The sequence below is a fragment of the Chionomys nivalis genome, chromosome 20 (assembly GCF_950005125.1).
Source record: "Chionomys nivalis chromosome 20, mChiNiv1.1, whole genome shotgun sequence".
Classification (NCBI taxonomy): Eukaryota; Metazoa; Chordata; class Mammalia; order Rodentia; family Cricetidae; genus Chionomys; species Chionomys nivalis.
The window spans coordinates 8,385,772-8,403,951 of NC_080105.1; positions in this window are offsets into that span (position 1 = coordinate 8,385,772).

Consider the following 18,180-nt stretch of genomic DNA (forward strand, 5'->3'; position numbering starts at 1 on the left):
TCTGCACTCTGGATTTGCTCTGTGCAGTCACAGCTTGTGCTTCAGAGTTCCTTTCTTGGTCTTCTCTCTTGGTCCTCTCTGCATAGTTGCAACTTGTGTTTCAGTGTTCCTCTAAGGTTGCCAGGGAGTTGGAAAGTTTGGGGGTGAAAGTGAACTTGTAGCTTTCAGGGTCTGATGGATGGGATGGGGGTGATAGAGTAGCCTACATGAAGGAAACTCACCCGCTGCCTGGCTAGAGAAGCTGACGCAGGTGGGGGTAGGGGGGCCAGGGTTTTGCCCTGCTAGGAAGGGCCTATAGAGTGGGGTGTCCCACTGGGTAGGTGGTGACTTACCTCTTGGTCCTCTCTGTGTAGAAGCAGGTTGTGTTTCAGAGAACTCTTGAGGTTTCAGGAGGGATAGGAGGGTTTAGGGGCAGAGTAAGACTTGTAGCTTTCAGGGTCCAATGGATGGGATGGGAGTATTGGAGAAGCTTACTTGCAGGAAACTCACTTGCTTGCTGGCTAGAGAAATGGGGGCATATGGTGGAATGACCTAGGGTTTTGCCCTGTATGGAGGACTCAGAGACTCAATTAAGAAAAAGAATTACAGACCAGTCTCACTCATGAACACTGATGCAAAAATACTCAATAAAATACTGGTAAACTAAATCCAAGAACACATCAAAAATCATCCACCACGATCAAGACAGTTTCATTTCAGAGATGCAGGGATGCTTCAACATACAAAAAATCTATTAATGTAATCCATCCTATAAATAAACTGAAAAATAACATATATGATTACTTTGTTAGATGTTGGAAAAAATTCAACAAAATCCAACATCTGTTCATGATAAAAGTCTCAGAGAGATCAGAGGTAGAAGGAACATATCTAAACATATAAAAAGCAATATACAACAAACCAGCAGCCAATATCAAATTAAATGGAGAGAAACTCAAAGCAATTCCACTAAAATCAGAAACAAGACAAGGCTTTCCACTCTGTCCATATCTTTTCAACATAGTTCTTGAAGTTCTGGCTAGAGAAATATGAAAACAAAAAGAAATAAAAGGGATTCAAAATTTAAAGGAAGAAGTCAAACTTGGCTATTTGCAGATGATATGATAGTATACATAAGTGACCCAAAAACCCTACTAGGGAATTCCTACAGCTAATAAATACCTTCAATAATGTGGCAAAATACAAGATCAAGTAAAAAAAATCAGTACCCTTCCTATATACAAATGATAAAGAATCTGAGAAAGAAATCAGAGAAACATAACCATTCACAAAACACACAAATAACATAAAATATCTTGGGGTAACACTAACCAAAGAAGTGAAAGACCTGTTTGACAAGAACTTTAAGTCTTTGAAGAAACAAATTGAAGAAGATACCAGAAAATGGAAAGATCTCCCATGCTCTTGGATAGGTAGGATCAACAAAATAAAATGACAATCCTACAAAAAGCAATCTTTAGATTCAATGCAATTCCATCAAAATCCCAACACATTCTTCACAGACCTTGAAAGAATAATACTGAACTTCATATGGAAAAACAGAAAAAATGGGATAGCCAGCAAATAAAGGAACTTCCAGAGGCATCACCATCCCTGACATCAAGTTCTATTATAGAGCTACAGTAATGAAAACAGCATGGTGTTGGCATATATAGACAGGTTGACCAATGGAATTATATTGAAGAACCAGATATTAATCCACACACCTATGAACACTTGACTTTTGACAAAGAATCTAAAATTATACAATGGAAAAAAGAAAGCATCTTCAACAAATAGTGTTGGCATTACTATAAGTAAACATGCAGAAGAATGCAAAGAGACCCATATCTATCCTCAAAGCATTGTGCTTACCTTCTCTGAGGAGTGGATGGGGGGCAGTGGAAGAGAGTTGGAGGGAATGGGAGGAGGGAAGGGAGTGGGAACTGGGTTTGGTATGTAAAATGAAAAAAGATAGTTTTCTTTTAAAAAGAAAAGAAAAACTGAATATTCACAAAAATGTTGAGCTCAGTAGCGTTTAGATGTTAGTCAGAAAACAATAATGTTTACCCACAACATTGACTGTATTGTTCACTGTGTTGGTCAGTTGGGGTTGGTTGTAGTTATTGGCTTACTTCCTTGCAAGACTCTGAATGTTTCTGTAAAGTATCCCACTCCTTTCCTCTGTGTTGTTTTCTGTGTTGATGAGAGAGAGAGAGAGAGAGAGAGAGAGAGAGAGAGAGAGAGAGAGAGGGACAGTCACACACAGGGACAGATACACACACACAGGGGACTCATGAGACAGACTTCTCTAAACAGGCACAGATTCAGATTCATGCAACAGAGGGCAGAGGACACAGGGAGCATTGAGCAGAGAATCCAAATCTAGATGTGCTCTTGGTTAAATGATTCTAAGGGAACGGGCTCCTATTTCTTTCCTTATGTAACACTGATGCACTGATAGTGACTCAGAGTTAGTTGTTGATGTGTTTAATCCACTCAATGGACCCTAGGAGAGAACCTCTATTGTTTGGTTTTAATGACATAGTACCAACTTGCCTTCTAAATACTTAACATTTATAACTGTATATTGGAGCATCTATCCTCCCTCATCAGAGACACATATCTATGCAGTGAGCTGTGGTGAATGCAGACTCACAGCTGGTCAAGATACAGAGGATACATATATGTCTAGTGCTCAGACCTCAACACAATAGCTATATCACACCCTCCAAGATTCAGGGACTACTTTTGAACACGGAGGCAGAGGTTGTAGATGAATACTGCGAAATGGTGTACACTACACAATGACTGCATTCATGTGATTATCTTCACAAGACCTCCATAAACCTGGACCATCATTTCATCATGCAGTGAGTTACTATGGCCAATTAATAGGTGATGGGAGAAGGAGTGTCGTAAAATTCAAAGAAGAGAAATTGCAAGTAAGTGACCACCCTTTATCATTGAAGGACAACATCATTGCTTGGCTGGCGTTTTATACATGTTTGAGTAGTTTGAGTATGTAATCCGCAACAAGGTTGGTTTTTGACTTGCTAATCAGTGAAATTTATTTGATGCCTGTTATGTCCAAAGGAACCTCCAAGTCTCAAAGCCCTAAAAGCAGTCCAGATATCCAGAATTGAGTTCAACCTGGACTACTGGAGGATTTCTGCAGGTTATATAAAAAGCCATCATTCCCCAGGAAGTTGTGAAGCTGTCTCCCCCTCTACCACAAGGAGTCACTTTCACTTATGACCAGGTGGAAGGACAAGTGGCTCCCTGTGCTCCCCATTAGCACACCACAGCTCACATTGGCCTCCAGGCTCCTTTAGTATCACAGGTACCTGCTACACAATTCAGAATGTAAAAGCCATTCTCACTTTCTATCCTATTAAACTACTTCCAGTTCACAGACAACTCATTCCCCTTATTACCCTGCTCTCTCTCTCTCTCTCTCTCTCTCTCTCTCTCTCTCTCTCTCTCTATCTCTCCTACAATAAAAACTTTCCCCTTACCTTACCATGGAGTTGTCACAGCGTCAGTTTATCTAATGCGAAGAAACAGTTTAAAATTTTTGCAAAGTATATTTTAATTGAAAACTATTAACAATTTGTGTGCAGAGTTCAATAAACACAGTGTCTTCTTTTAGAAAAATATATTTTCTTTAAAATTTCTATATGTTTTTCAGTTCTTTGTAATACAGATATCGAGGGAGAGATCTGGTAATCCATTCTCATCATCTTAGACCATGTAACCCAATATGGACAAGTTTTACAGAACTGCCATGTCTAGGCTGCCCATGCATGTCAGCTTTGCCCATTTCAGTTTCAATATAGATATTAACTTGATTGCTTCAAGTTACTGTTGATCAACTTCAGCAGCAACTAGAAAGAAAAGCAAGAATATTAGCAGTGTCACCAGGAACGTTGGTGGCATCATCAGGATGGTGATGGGCAGCATCGTCAGTGTCATCATTGGAGGCATCTTATATAGGATCATCAAATCCTTGTGTTTAAGTAGGTGTGTGAACTGGAAGTTCTTTTTGTTGTTTCTTTTCCTCATATGCTGCATGTTTTGGAGTGACTGTTTCCAAGATGATGTTATCCACAAAAGTCAGTGTATGGCCACAGAAAAGGCAGACTCTGACTAGTATTTAACAATTGTGTATCTGTGTAGATGCTTAGCCACTCAGAAACACAAAGTTATCACCGAGAGAGAAAACAATTCTCATTCTAGAATCGGAGGCAACCATGAGCCAACGAATATGACTTGGTCAGTTTTGGTGGACTGAACTGACTTTGGTATTTCATGTGGTATTTTTTAAGTATATATGAGAATAAAAGAATAAGTTGTTTTCTGGTACCTGGTAAAGCCTATGTAGCCCTATGTGAAGAATGAAATTTATTAATCATAAATATTACCACCAAAAAGAATTAGTTTTCTAGGACAAAATTAATCTATTTTAAACCACTGTTTGTGAGACCCCCTAAAAGTATATCTCCTTGACATATAATAATCAAAACAGTAAGCATATGGAATAAAGAAAGAATATTAAGAGTTGCAAAGGAAAAAGGCCAAGTAACATATAAAGGTAGACCCATTATAATTACACCCTATTTATCCATGAAACTCTGAAAGCAAGAAGATCCTAGACAGATGTGCTGCAGACACTAAGAGAACATGGATGTAACCCCAGACTATTATACAAGCAAAGCTTTCAATCACCATTGGTGGTGAAAACAAGATAGTCCATGACAAAACCAGATTTAAACAATACCTATCTACAAATTCAGGCTTACTGAAAGTACTAGAAGGAAAACTTTAACCCAAGTAAACACAGGCAACAGATAACTTCACATCAGTAAATCCCAGAGAAGGGAAACACAAAAATGTTTTCACCAAAAAATAAGAAGTAACAGTTACTGGTCTTTTAAATCAATGGAGTCAATTCACCTATAAAATGACTCAGGTTAAGAGAATGGATATGAAAAGAGGGTCTATCCTTCGGCTGCATACAAGAAACACACCTCAACCTCAACAACAGATATTACCTCAGAGTAAAGGGTCGGAAAAAGATTTTCTAGTCAAATGAACCCAAGAAACAAGTGGGTGTAGCTATCCTATTGTCCAACAAAATAGACTTCAAACTAAAAAAAAAAGAGATGGAGAAGGATACTTCATACTCATCACAGGTAAAATTCAGAAATATGCAGTCTCAATCCTGAACATCTATGCCCCAAATAAAAGAGCATTCTCATATGTAAAAGAAACATTACTAAAGATTAAATCACACATCAAACCCCACACACTCATAGCAGAAGACACCAACACTCCACTGTCACTGAAGGACAGGTCAACTAGACAGAAATTTAACAGAGAAATTAAGGAGCTAACAGATGCCATGACTCAAATGGACTTAACAGATATCTATAGACTATTTCATTCAAATACAAAAGAATATACCTTCTTCTCAGCACCTCATGGGACCTCCTGTAAAATTGTCCACATACTTGGTAAGAAAACAAACTTCAACAGATCCAAAAAATTGGACTATCCCCCTGTATCTTATCAAAGCACCAAGGCCAAAAGTTAGAGTTCAACAACAGCACTAATTGCAGGAAGCTTGCAAACTCATGGAAATTGAACAGTGTTGGGTCAAGGAAGAAATAAAGAATGAAATTAAAGACTTCCTAGAATTCAACAAAAATGAATGCACAATATACCCAAATCTGTGGTACACTATGAAAGCAGTGCTAAGAGAAAAGCTCCTAGTAATAAACACCTACATAAAGAAAGCAGAGAAATCAAAGTGATTTATCGACACACCTGAAACTTCTAGAACAAAATGAAGCAGACTCACCCAGCAGGAGTAGAAGACAACAAATAATCAAATTGAGGGCTGAAATCAATAAAATAAAAACTAAGAAAACAATACAAAGAATCAATAAAACAAAGAGCTGTTTCTTTGAGAAAAATCAAAAAGATAGACAATCCTAACTAATCAAAAGGCAGAGAGAGAGAGAGAGAGAGAGAGAGAGAGAGAGAGAGAGAGAGAGAGACCATCCAAATTAACAAAATCATAAATGAAAAGGGGGATATAACAACAGACACTGAAGAAATCCAGAGAAATATTAGGTCATACTTCAAAAACCTGTACTCCACAAAACTGGAAAATCTAAAAGAAAGGAACAATTTTTGAATAGGTACCACATGTTAAATCAAGACTAGAGAAACCCCTAAGGAAATAGAACCAGTCATCAAAAGTCTCCCAATTAATAAAAGCCAAGATCCCATTGGTTTTAATGCAGAATTCTACTAGAACTTCAAAGCAGAGCTAATACCTATACCCCTACAATTGTTGCACAGAATAGAAAGAAAAGGAAAATTGCCAAACTCTTTTTTTCGAGGTCACAGTTACTATGATACCCAAACCACACAAAAACTCAATTAAGAAAGAGAATCACAGACCAGTTTCCTTAATGAACACTGATGCAATAATATTCAATAAAATATTGGCAAACCAAAGCCAAGAGTACATCAAAAAAATCATCCACCATGATCAACTTGGCTTCATCCCAGAGACTCAGGGATGGTTCATCATATGTAATCCATCACTTAAATAAACTGAAAGAAAAAAATATGATCATCTCATTAGATGCTAAAAAAAGGGTTTGACAAAGTGTGAAACCCCTTCATGACAAAGGTCTTCATGAATTCAGGGATAGAAAAACATATCTAAACATAATATAAGAAAAATAAAGCAAACCTATAGCCAACATCAAACTAGAGAGAAACTTAAATTGATTCCACTAAAATCAGGAACAAGATAAGGCTATTCACGTTCTCCATATCTATTCAACATAGTACTTGAAGTTTTAGCTAGAGAAATAAGACAAGAGAAGAGCAAGAGGTACAAATTAGAAAGGAAAAAACTTTCACTATTTGCAGATGATATGATAGTATACATAAGTGACCCCACAAAAATTCAACCAGGGAACTCCTACAGCTGATAAACACCTTAAGTAATGTGGCAAGATACAAGATCAATTTTAAAAAATCAGTTTCCCTCTTATGTACAAATGATAAACAGGTGAGAAAGAAATCAGATAAACATCACCATCTAAAATAGCCACAAATACCATATCTTAGGGTTGGCGCACGCCTTTAATCCCAGCACTCAGGAGGCAGAGGCAGGCAGATCTCTGGGAGTTCGAGGCCAGCCTGGTCTACAAGAGCTAGTTCTGGGATGGGCACCAAAGCTACAGAGAAACCCTGTCTTGAAAAACTAATATATATATATATATATATATATATATATATATATATATATATATATATTATATATATATATATAATCCTGAGTGAGGTAACCCAGACCCAAAAAGATGAATATGGTATGTACTCACTCATAAGTGGATTATAGCCATAAATAAAGGACATTGAGTCTATAATCCATGATCCTAGAGAAGTTAAGTAAGAAGGTGAACCCAAAGAAAAACATATGGAATTTGGAAGGAGACAAGATTGCCAGGAAAAATTGGAAACTTGGGGGTGGGGGTGAGGGGGTAAGGGGATATAGGGAGGAAAAAGTGAGGGGGGGATGGGGAGAGCTTGGGGAAATGGGACAGTTAGGATGGAGGAAGGGTAGATATGGGAGCAGGGAAGTGTATATCTTAATTAAGGGAGCCATTTTAGGGTTGGCAAGAGACTTGACTCTAGAGGTGTCCCCAGGTGTCCATGGAGATGTCCCCAGCTAGATCCTTGGGCAGCTGAGGAGAGGGAGACTGAAATTACCCTATCCTATAGCCATACTGATGAATATCTTGCATATCACCATAGAACCTTCATCTGGCAATGGATGAAGCTAGAGACAGAGACCAACATTGGAGCACTGGACTGAGCTCCCAAGGTCCAAATGAGGAGCAGAAGGAGAGAGAACGTGAGCAAGGAAGTCAGGACCACAAGGGGTGTTCACACCCCCTGAGATGGTGGGGCTGATCTAATGGGAGCTCACCAAGGCCAGGGGGACTGGGACTGATGGTGCATGTAATCAAACCAGACTCTCTGAACATGTCGGACAAGGAGGGCTGACTGAGAAGCCAAGGACAATGGCACTGGGTTTTGATCCTACTGCATGTACTGGCTTTGTGGGAGCCTAGTCTGTTGGGATGCTCACCTTTCTAGACCTGGATGGAGGGGGGAGGACCTTGGACTTCCCATGGGGCAGGGAACCCTGACTGCTCTTTGGACTGGAGAGTGAGGGGGAAGGGGATGGGGGGAGATGGATGGGAGGAGGGGGAAGGAAATGGAAGGAAGCGAGGAAATGGAAATTTTTAAGTAAAAATAAAAAATTAAAAAAATGGCCTTCCTACCAAAAGCAATCTATATATTCAATGCAACCCCCTTCAAACTCCCAACACAATTCTTCACAGACTTCAAAAGAACAATACTCAATTTCGTATGGAAAAAGCAAAAAACTCAGAGTAGTCAAAACAGTCCTTACAATAAAGGAACTTCCAGAGGCATCACCATCCCTGACATCATTTAGATAATCCCTGACATCTTTTATAGAACTACAATATTGAAAACAGCTTGATATTTGGCATAAAAACAGACAGGGGGACCAATAGAATCAAACCAGAGACCCTGATATCAATCCACACACCTATGAACACCTAAGTTTTGACAAAGAATCTAAAATTATACAATGGAAAAAAAGAAAGCATCTTGAACAGATGGTGCTTATATAATTGGATGTTGGTATGAAGACAAATGAAAAATGATATATATCTATCGCCATGCACAAAACTAAAGTCCAAGTGGATCAAAGACATCAATATAAATCAAATTAAATGGAGAGAAATTCAAAGTGATTCCACTAAAATCAGGAACAAGACAAGGCTGTTCACTCTCACCATATCTCTTCAACATAGTGCTTGAAGTTCTAGCAATAGCAATAAGACAACATAAGGAGATCAAGGGGATTCGAATTGGAAAGAAAGAAGTTAAGCTTTTGTTTTTTGTAGATGATATGATAGTGTACACAAGTGACCCCAAAAACTCTACCAAAGAACTCTTACAGCTGATAAATAACTTCAGTGATGTGGCAGGATTCAAAATCAACTCAAAAAAATTAGTAGCCCTCCTATACACAAAGGATAAAGAAGCAGAGAGGGAAATCAGAGAAACATCACCTTTCATGATAGCCACAAATAGCATAAAGTATCTTGGTGTAACACTAACCAAGGAAGTGAAAGATCTATTTGACAAGAACTTTAAGTCTTTGAAGAAAGAAATTAAAGAGGATACCAGAAAACGGAAGGATCGCCCATGCTCCTGGATTGGTAGGATCAACATAGTAAAAATGGCAATTCTACCAAAAGCAATCTATAGATTCAATGCAATCCCCATCAAAATCCCAACAAAATTCTTCACACACCTTTAGAGAACAATAATCAACTTCATATGGAAAAACAGAAAACCCAGGATAGCCAAAACAATCCTACACAATAAAGGAACTTCTGGAGGCATTACCATCCCTGACTTCAAACTCTACTACAGAGCCACAGTATTGAAAACAGCTTCATATTGGCATAAAAACAGAGATGCTGACCAATGGAATTGTATCAAAGATCTGGATATTAATCCACACACTTATGAACACCTGATTTTTAACAGAGAAGCTAAAATTACACAATGGAAGAAAGAAAGCATCTTTAACAAATGGTGTTGGCCTAATTGGATGTCAATCTGTAGAAGAATGAAAATAGATCCATACCTATCACCATGCTCAAAACTCAAATACAAATGGATTAAAGACCTCAATATAAGTCCCACCATACTGAATCTGATAAAAGAGAAATTGGGAAGTAGTCTGCAATATATGGGCACAGGAGACCACTTCCTACATATAACCCTAGTAGCACAGACAATAAGAGCAACAAAGAATAAATGGGACCTCCAGAAACTGAGAAGCTTCTGTAAAGGCAACCTACTGAATGGGAGAAGATCTTCACCAACCCCACATTAGACAAAGGTCTGATCTCCAAAATATATAAAGAACTCAAGAAGCTAGACATTAAAATTCTAAATAACACAATTAAAAATGGGGTACTGAACTGAACAGAGAAAAGCACTATCCTGAGTGAGATAACCAAGAGCCAAAAATACGAATGAGCTATGTACTCACTCGTTAGTGGATTCTAGCCATAAACAAAGGACACTGAGCCTATAGTTCAAGATCATAGAAAAGCTAAGTAATAAGGTTAACCCAAAGAAAAACATGTACAGATCCTCCTGGACATTGGAAGTAGACAAGATCGTCTGGCAAAAGTTGGGCACATCGGGGTGGAAGTGGGATGGGGGGAAGGGGAGACAGGGAGAGAGAAGGGAGAAGTGGAGTGTCAGGGAGAGCTTGGGGGAGTGGGATGGTTGAGAGAGAGGAAGGACGGATATAGGAACAGAGAAGAAGATATCTTAATTAAGGGAACCATTTTAGGGGTGGCAAGAGGCTTGGCTCTAGATGGGTTCCCAAGTATCCAAGGGGATTTTTCCTAGCTAGGTCCGTGGGCAGCAGAAGAAAGGGTGTCTGAACTGGCCTTCTCCCACAGCCACACCAATGAATATCTTGCATATCACCATAGAACCTTTGTTTGGAGAGAGATGGAGATAGAGACCCACATCAGAGCACTGGACTGAGGTCCCAAGGTCCAGTTGAGGTGCAGAAGGAGGGAGAATATGAGCAAGGAAGTCAGGACAGTGAAGGGTTGGTCCACCCACTGAAACAGCGTGCCTGATCTAATGGGAGCTCCCCAAAGCCAGCTGGACGGGGACTGAATGAGCATGTGATCAAACTGCAACCTCTGAATGTGGCTGACAATTGGGGCAGACTGAGGGACCAATGGTAATGGCACTGGAATTTGTCTCTATTGCATGTACTGGCTGTTTGGGATCCTAGTCTACTTGAATGCATACCTTCCTAAGCGTGGATGGAGAGGGGAGGGCCTTGGACTTCCCACAGGGGAGGTTACTCTGCCCTGTCTTAGGACTGGAGGGGGGGAGTGAATCGGGGAGCAGGAGGGAAATGGGAGGAGGGGAGGGAGTGGAAATTTTAAATGGTATTATTTATAAAGAAATAAAAAATTAAAAAAATGCCAGAAAAAATAAATCCACTTACACTGAACCTGATGGAAAAGAAAGTGGGATGTAACCTTGAACACATTAGCACATTAGACCACTTCCTAAATATAACACAAGAAGCACAGACACTGAGAGCAGCAATTAGTAAATGGGTTCTTCTGAAAATGAGAAGCTTCTTTAAGGCAAAGGACACACTCAATAAGACAAATGGGAACCTACTGAATGGGAAAGGATATTCACCAACCCCACAACAGACAGAGGACTGCTCTCCAAAATATATAAAGAACTCAAAAAATTAGACATCAAAATTCCAAATAGCCCAATTAAAAATGCGGTACAGGACTAAACAGAGAATTATCAACAAAATTATCTCAAATGACCGAAAGACACTTAACAAAATATTCAACATTCTTAGCCATCAGGGAAATGCAAATCAAAAGAACTCTGAGATCATCTCACACCAGTCAGAATGACTAAGATCAAAAACACCAATGGTAGCTTATGCTGGAGAGGATGTGGAGTAAGGGGAACACTTCATTGCTGGTGGAAGAGCAAACTTGTACAGCCACTTTGGATATATGGCAGTTTCTCATAAAATTGGGAATCAACCTACAGCAAGACCCAGAAATACCACTCTTAGGCATATACCCAAGCTTATTTTCATAACAGCACTATTTGTATTAGCCAGAACCTGGAAATGATTTATGCTCCTCAACTGAAGAATAGATGAAGAAAATGTGATACATTTACACAATGGAGTACTAATCAGTGGTTAAAAAAGAATGACATCTTGAAGTTTGCATGCAAATGGATGGAACTGGAGAAAATATCCTGAGCAATGTAACCCAGACACAGAAAGGCAACACAGTATGTACTCCCTCATTGTTGGTGGATATTAGATGTAAGGGAAAGGATAACCAGAGAAGATTGATAACAAGGAGAACACTTAGAGAGGTATATATGGATCCCCCTGGGAAGGGTGGTCGATATGGGGGAGGGAAAGAGATGGAGAACAAGAAGAGAGATATGTTGATCAAGGGTGCTATTATGGGTCTATCAAGAAACCTGGCACTAGGGAAATTCATAGGAATCCACAAGGACGACCTCAGCTAAGCAATAGTGGAGAGGGTTACTGAACTGGCCGTCCCCTGCAATCAGTTTGATGACTACCTTAATTGTCATCACAGAACCTTTATTCAGTAACTGATGGAAGCAGATGCAGGGATCCACAGTGAAGCACTGGGTAAGCTCCCTAAGTCCAGTCAAAGGGAGAAAGGATATGAGCAAAGGGGTCAAGACCGTGATAGGGAATCCCACTGAAACAGCTTACCTGAGCTAATAGGTACTCACTGACTCTGAACTGACAGTGGGTGAATCAGCATAGAACCAAAAGAGGTCCTCTAAATGTGGGTGACAGTGGACTGTACAGTCTGTGGGGCAACAGGCAGTGGGGTCAGGACTTATCCCTACTGCTTGAAGTGGCTTTTTGGAGCCCATTCTTCTTTAGGGATACCTTGCTCCTCAGCCTAGATATAGTGGGAAGGGCCTTGGTTCTGACTCAAAGGATGTGCTAGACTTCCCTATGGGAAGCCTTACCCTCTCTGAGAAGTGGGTGATGTGTAGGGTGGGTGGGAAGGTAGAGGGAACAGGGGGAGGAGAGGGGCAGTGGGAGTTGAGATTGGTATGTACAATTTCACTTTAATTTTAAAAAATAATAATAAAGATTAATAGGGGCAGAAATGCCTGGGATCCAGTTGCATGATAAAATAGAATCATGTGCTGTTTTTAAAGTCACAGGATTACTATCTTTGTTTTTTTTTTTATTTTTATTAATTAATTAATTTAATTATTAAAGATTTCTTTTTTTTCTTGCTGATTTTTTTATTAATTAATTAATTTAATTATTAAAGATTTCTGCCTCTTCCCCGCCACCACCTCCCATTCCCTCCCCCTCCCCCAATCAAGTCTTCCTTCCTCCTCAGCCCAAAGAGTAAGCAGGTTTCTCTGCCCTGTGGGAGGTCCAAGGACCACCCACCTCCATCCAGGTCTATTAAGGTGAGCATCCAAACTACCTGGGCTCCCACAAAGCCATTACATGCAATAGGATCAAGAACCCATTGCCATTGTTCTTCAGTTCTCAGTAGTCCTCATTGTCCATTATGTTCAGCGAGACCGGTTTTGTCCCATGCTTTTTCAGTCCCCGGCCAGCTGGCCTTGGTGAGTTCCCGATAGATCATCCCCATTGCCTCAGTGTGTGGGTGCACCCCTCGCCGTCCTGAGTTCCTTGCTCGTGCTCACTCTCCTTCTGCTCCTCCTTTGGATCGTGAGACTTCAGTCCAGAGCTCCAATGTTGGTCTCTGTCTCTGTCTTCTTTCATCGCCTGATGAAGGTTAATATTCAGGGGGATGCTTATATGTCAACCTACCTCTTGACCCAGCAATACCACTATTGGGAATATACCCAAGAGATGCCCAAACATACAACAAAAGTATATGCTCAACTATGTTCATAGCAGCATTGTTTGTAATTGCCAGAACCTGGAAACAACCTAGATGTCCTTCAATGGAAGAATGGATGAAGAAAGTATGGAATATATACATATTAGAGTACTACTCAGCAGTAAAAAACAATGACTTCTTGAATTTTGCATACAAATGGACGGAAATTGAAAACACTATCCTGAGTGAGGTAAGCCAGACCCAAAAAGAGGAACATGGGATGTACTCACTCATATTTGGTTTCTAGCCATAAATAAAGGACATTGAGACTATAATTCGTGACTCTAGAGAAGCTAAATAAGAAGGTGAACCCAAAGGATTACTATCTTTGAATTATGGAAACCACAACCCTTTTGGTGTACTAGATTTAGGCACATGTCTAGCACTGAATTCCCAGGTCATTACATTTTGCTTATGATGCTATTTGCATAGACTGTATATTAGTACCTTTCATTAAACTGAAAATTTTGCAGAGGTCTTTATATTATTTTCTAAATTATTATTAAATAAGAAGTCTCATCTTAAAGTTATATTTGTTATATTTGTTACAGTCTGATCTTTTCACTTAAGTAAGAAGGTGAATTGGAAGGGTCCTGGGACCAGGGAAGAGCAGGGTATGTGAAAGGCTGGGGTCCTGTTGTCTAGATACTCTCTGCAGCCCAGGAGACAAGGACTCACAGATGTATCTGCCCCCACACATGAAATACATTGCTTTTAAAATTCAAAAGAATTAAACATCATTTTGAGTGAGGTAACCCAGACCCAGAAAGACAATTATCACATGTATTCACTCATTAGTGGTTTTTTAACATAATGCAAAGAAATACAGCTTACAAATCACAATCCCAGAGAATTTAGACAACAATGAGGACCCTAAGAGAAACATACATAGATCTAATCTACATGGGAAGTAGAAAAAGACAAAATCTCCTGAGTAAATTGGGAGCATGGGGACCTTGTGGGAGCGTTGAAGGGGAGTGAAGACACAGGGAGGGGAGCAGAGAAAAATATAGAGCTCAATAACTATTAATAAAAAAAGTGAAAAAAAAGTTAAGGAATTACCCTTAGCTGTTTTCTTCCTTCAAAGATATGAGGTAGTTCTTTCTTCATACATGTATCATATTTATATTTTTCAAGTATTTCACAAAAATTTTCTTTTAAATCTTCTTTGATGAGATCCTTTAGAGGCATGCAGTGGGAATCATTCTGGCCATCCACACTTTCCTGCTCGGTTTCCACCAAGGGCTTTCCTGAATGTGAAGGGGCACTGTCATGGGCTCCTTTATATGTTTTCTTTTTTTCTTGCTCCGGAGCAGTTCTCTGCAGGAGGGAAGGTGAAGGGTTCATTTGCTTGGTTTCCTAGCAGAATTTTTCTTATCTCTAGGTGCTTATTTTTAAAATTATCTTTACAAGTCACAAGTTGTAGACCCTGAGAAAGTAAAAAGTGTTCAATACTTAACAGTTAAATTCCCTCACATATGCCTATTTTGTCTCAAATCACTAGGTTATCACTAGGAACTGAAAATGTATCACCTTCTCCTAGAACTGACTATAAATCATGAACCCATGATTTTTGTCATTGTTGATTGGAATATTTATGTCATGATGTGTTACATATCCACAAACATGAATTAGATAAGATGTAACATGTAAAAAGAAGTCTCACAACTAAAGGTTTGACCTTGCATGCATATTTCCTCTGAGAACTTGTAATACTACCACCCAAGAGTGTTTAATAAACAACATTTCTCTTCCTCAAATTAATAATTAATATATTTCAAGTTAATGACTATCTGTCTTAAACTATACATGTAAATGAAAGAAAATGATTCTTAGATTATTACATAGTATTTGTACTTCATTTAAATAACTTTAACTGAATTTTTTTTTGATTTTAGCATGCTTACAAGATTTTTTTCTTAAAAAGAGGCATATGTGAAGAGTTTTAGCTGTTAAGTATTGAATGCTTTTACTTTCTCAGGGTCTATAACTTGTGTCTTAAGGGGTAAAGTCATATATGATTTCTAATTGTACATATTAGATTTGACTCGAGATCACAGACAGTAGGAGCAGATTTATTAAGAATGTCAACAACAAGAGACACACAATTATATGAATTCACCTGCTTCTAGGGAAAAGGAGAAGAAGATGCTATAAAGCTTGGGGGACAATAATTAGTGAATAAAGTTAAACACATCTATTGCACAGAGGCAGAAACAAACCAACAATAGAAATGGATGTGTAAGAAATATCAAGTGTGTTCTTTAAAATGGTCTAGTATCAGTGTAAAACATTTTTAAAAGGCTAGGAAGGAGGGTCAAGCAAATAGAGCCCTCTGTCCAAAGGACAGCAAACAGCAGGAACAATGAACAGAGTTTTTATTTCAAACTACACATTGTGAACGTGTTGCGCACCTATATGGCTTAGCTGTGCTACAACAAGTTCTAATGCAGTCTACTGTCCTCTTGTGACAGGAAAATCAATGATAGAATAAAACCCTAATTGCAAAGATTCCATTCTGGTGAATGGACCTCTTTCTAAACATTGGGGTTGATTCAGGAACCTGTTCTCTCTGTCAGTAGAGAAAGATTAAAATCATAGAGCTTAGTTCCCAGCTGGTACTTCAAGGGATGGCTGGAGACCAGATTCTCTCCTGTGGAGGGCCAGAAATACAGAAATGCAAGCATGTTCCACCTTGTCTGAATGTCAGAGATTTTCAGTTTGATCAAAATTGTTGCTATTTCACCCTGAGCAAAGGACAGAGAGTTAAAACTTACATCTGTCTGTCAGGGTTATTGTGTGTTTCTACCTCAAAAAAAAAAGTCCCACCTAAATATAGAACAGAGAGTTCTGCTCTCCTTATTGTCAACAGGGGTGGCTAATGTTCAGACCTTCTATTTCAGGAATAGAGAAGTAGATATGTTTCTACTCCAAACAAAAGTCTAAGGGTACTCCAAGTTCCTACTCCATTAAGGAAAAAAACAATGGATTCCACTCAAGGAGTGGTTTGGCTACATAATGTTTTGGTTTAGGATGTGAGTGTTACTTGACTTGTCCTATCAACAGAACGTTTTTATTTTATTTTATTTATTTTTTATTTTTCGAGACAGGGTTTCTCCGTAGCTTTTGGTTCCTGTCCTGGAACTAGCTCTTGTAGTCCAGGCTGGCCTCGAACTCACAGAGATCTGCCGGCCTCTGCTTCCCCAGTGCTGGGATTAAAGGCGTGCACCACCACCGCCCGGCTCAACAGAATGTTTAACTAAGACCATACCCCACAACCTTCAACTGGTATGTTCATTTCCTTGTGTCATGTTATTATACTTTTCTATCTTATTCCTACCCTTTGAGTTGGGTATTTAAGCAAATGGAAATTAAGTGTGGGTGATTTGAGTATTGACTTGAACTCCCTCCAGTACTATCCTATGTTTTCAGTTTTATTATTTTTACTCATGTCGTCATTCTATTTCTATTTTTCTGATCCCTATAGCCCTACCCTGGTAAGTGGCATTTTTGTCGAAGCTGGACTCTGACACTCCCAACTTTAGGGTTTCTGCACTATCAAATGGATCTGAGACAACAGCACTTGACAGAGGAAAACAACAGCAGACATGTTTCAGAGAATGAAAGAGATGACGCTGCCTAAAATTAAGACACCCAGAGGGTTTACTACGCAGCACTCTATCTGTGCATTAGAAGAGGAGGTGGCCTAACTTGGAAAAGGCAAATAATTTAAGAAGATAAACATTTGGAATGTATGATAAACCTATAATCATGGATGCAAATACACAGAATTCTGAAATAAGAGAGAAGAAATAGCTCTAATGCAACTCTATAGTCTGTCTATACCTGTTGACATGCAGGGTGGTTTTACTTGAGTCATGTGTTTTATTTCTTTGACATATATAAAACAATGTCTTTTCTCTTCTTAGACATCAGCATGCATTTATTACATAATTTCTAATTGTACTTTTGTTTATACTCTTACCATGGCATATTATCTAACAGGTCTGTTCTTTTCTTGTCAACAGTAACTACGCTCTGGTTTGATATTTTTCTTTATTTATGAACTATTTCAAGAATTGTGCTCATTTGTATTAATAGAACGTTTACTTCCTGATTGTTAGGCTTTATACTCATTCACACTGAAACCACAGAGGATTACTTGCCACTGGATTCTTGGGATTGAGAACATTAGGGGCCATGACATTATCAAGGGTGGGTTCCAGACAGGGAACTATCTGCAGCTCTGCAGACTCAGGCATGCAGATGCATCTTTCCCCTGTCAATCAAGCACAGTCCTTCCCAGTGAGGTGACCTACCTGGAAGTCTGTAGTTCCTTTAGAGGGGCCAGGTAGTGGCTCTTTAGGACAAATAATAATTTTGGAGTTATTAATCTCTTCACAAACCATCTCTTTTAGGTCCCTTCTGAAGAGGTCCTTCAGCCATAAGTACTGCAGATTCTGGTGCTCCTGTTGTATCTCCTTTGCCTGCTCCTTCAGCAGAGCTACCTGCTCCATACACATTCGGCTTAATTCATTCCTGACTTGTCCCATAATTTCCT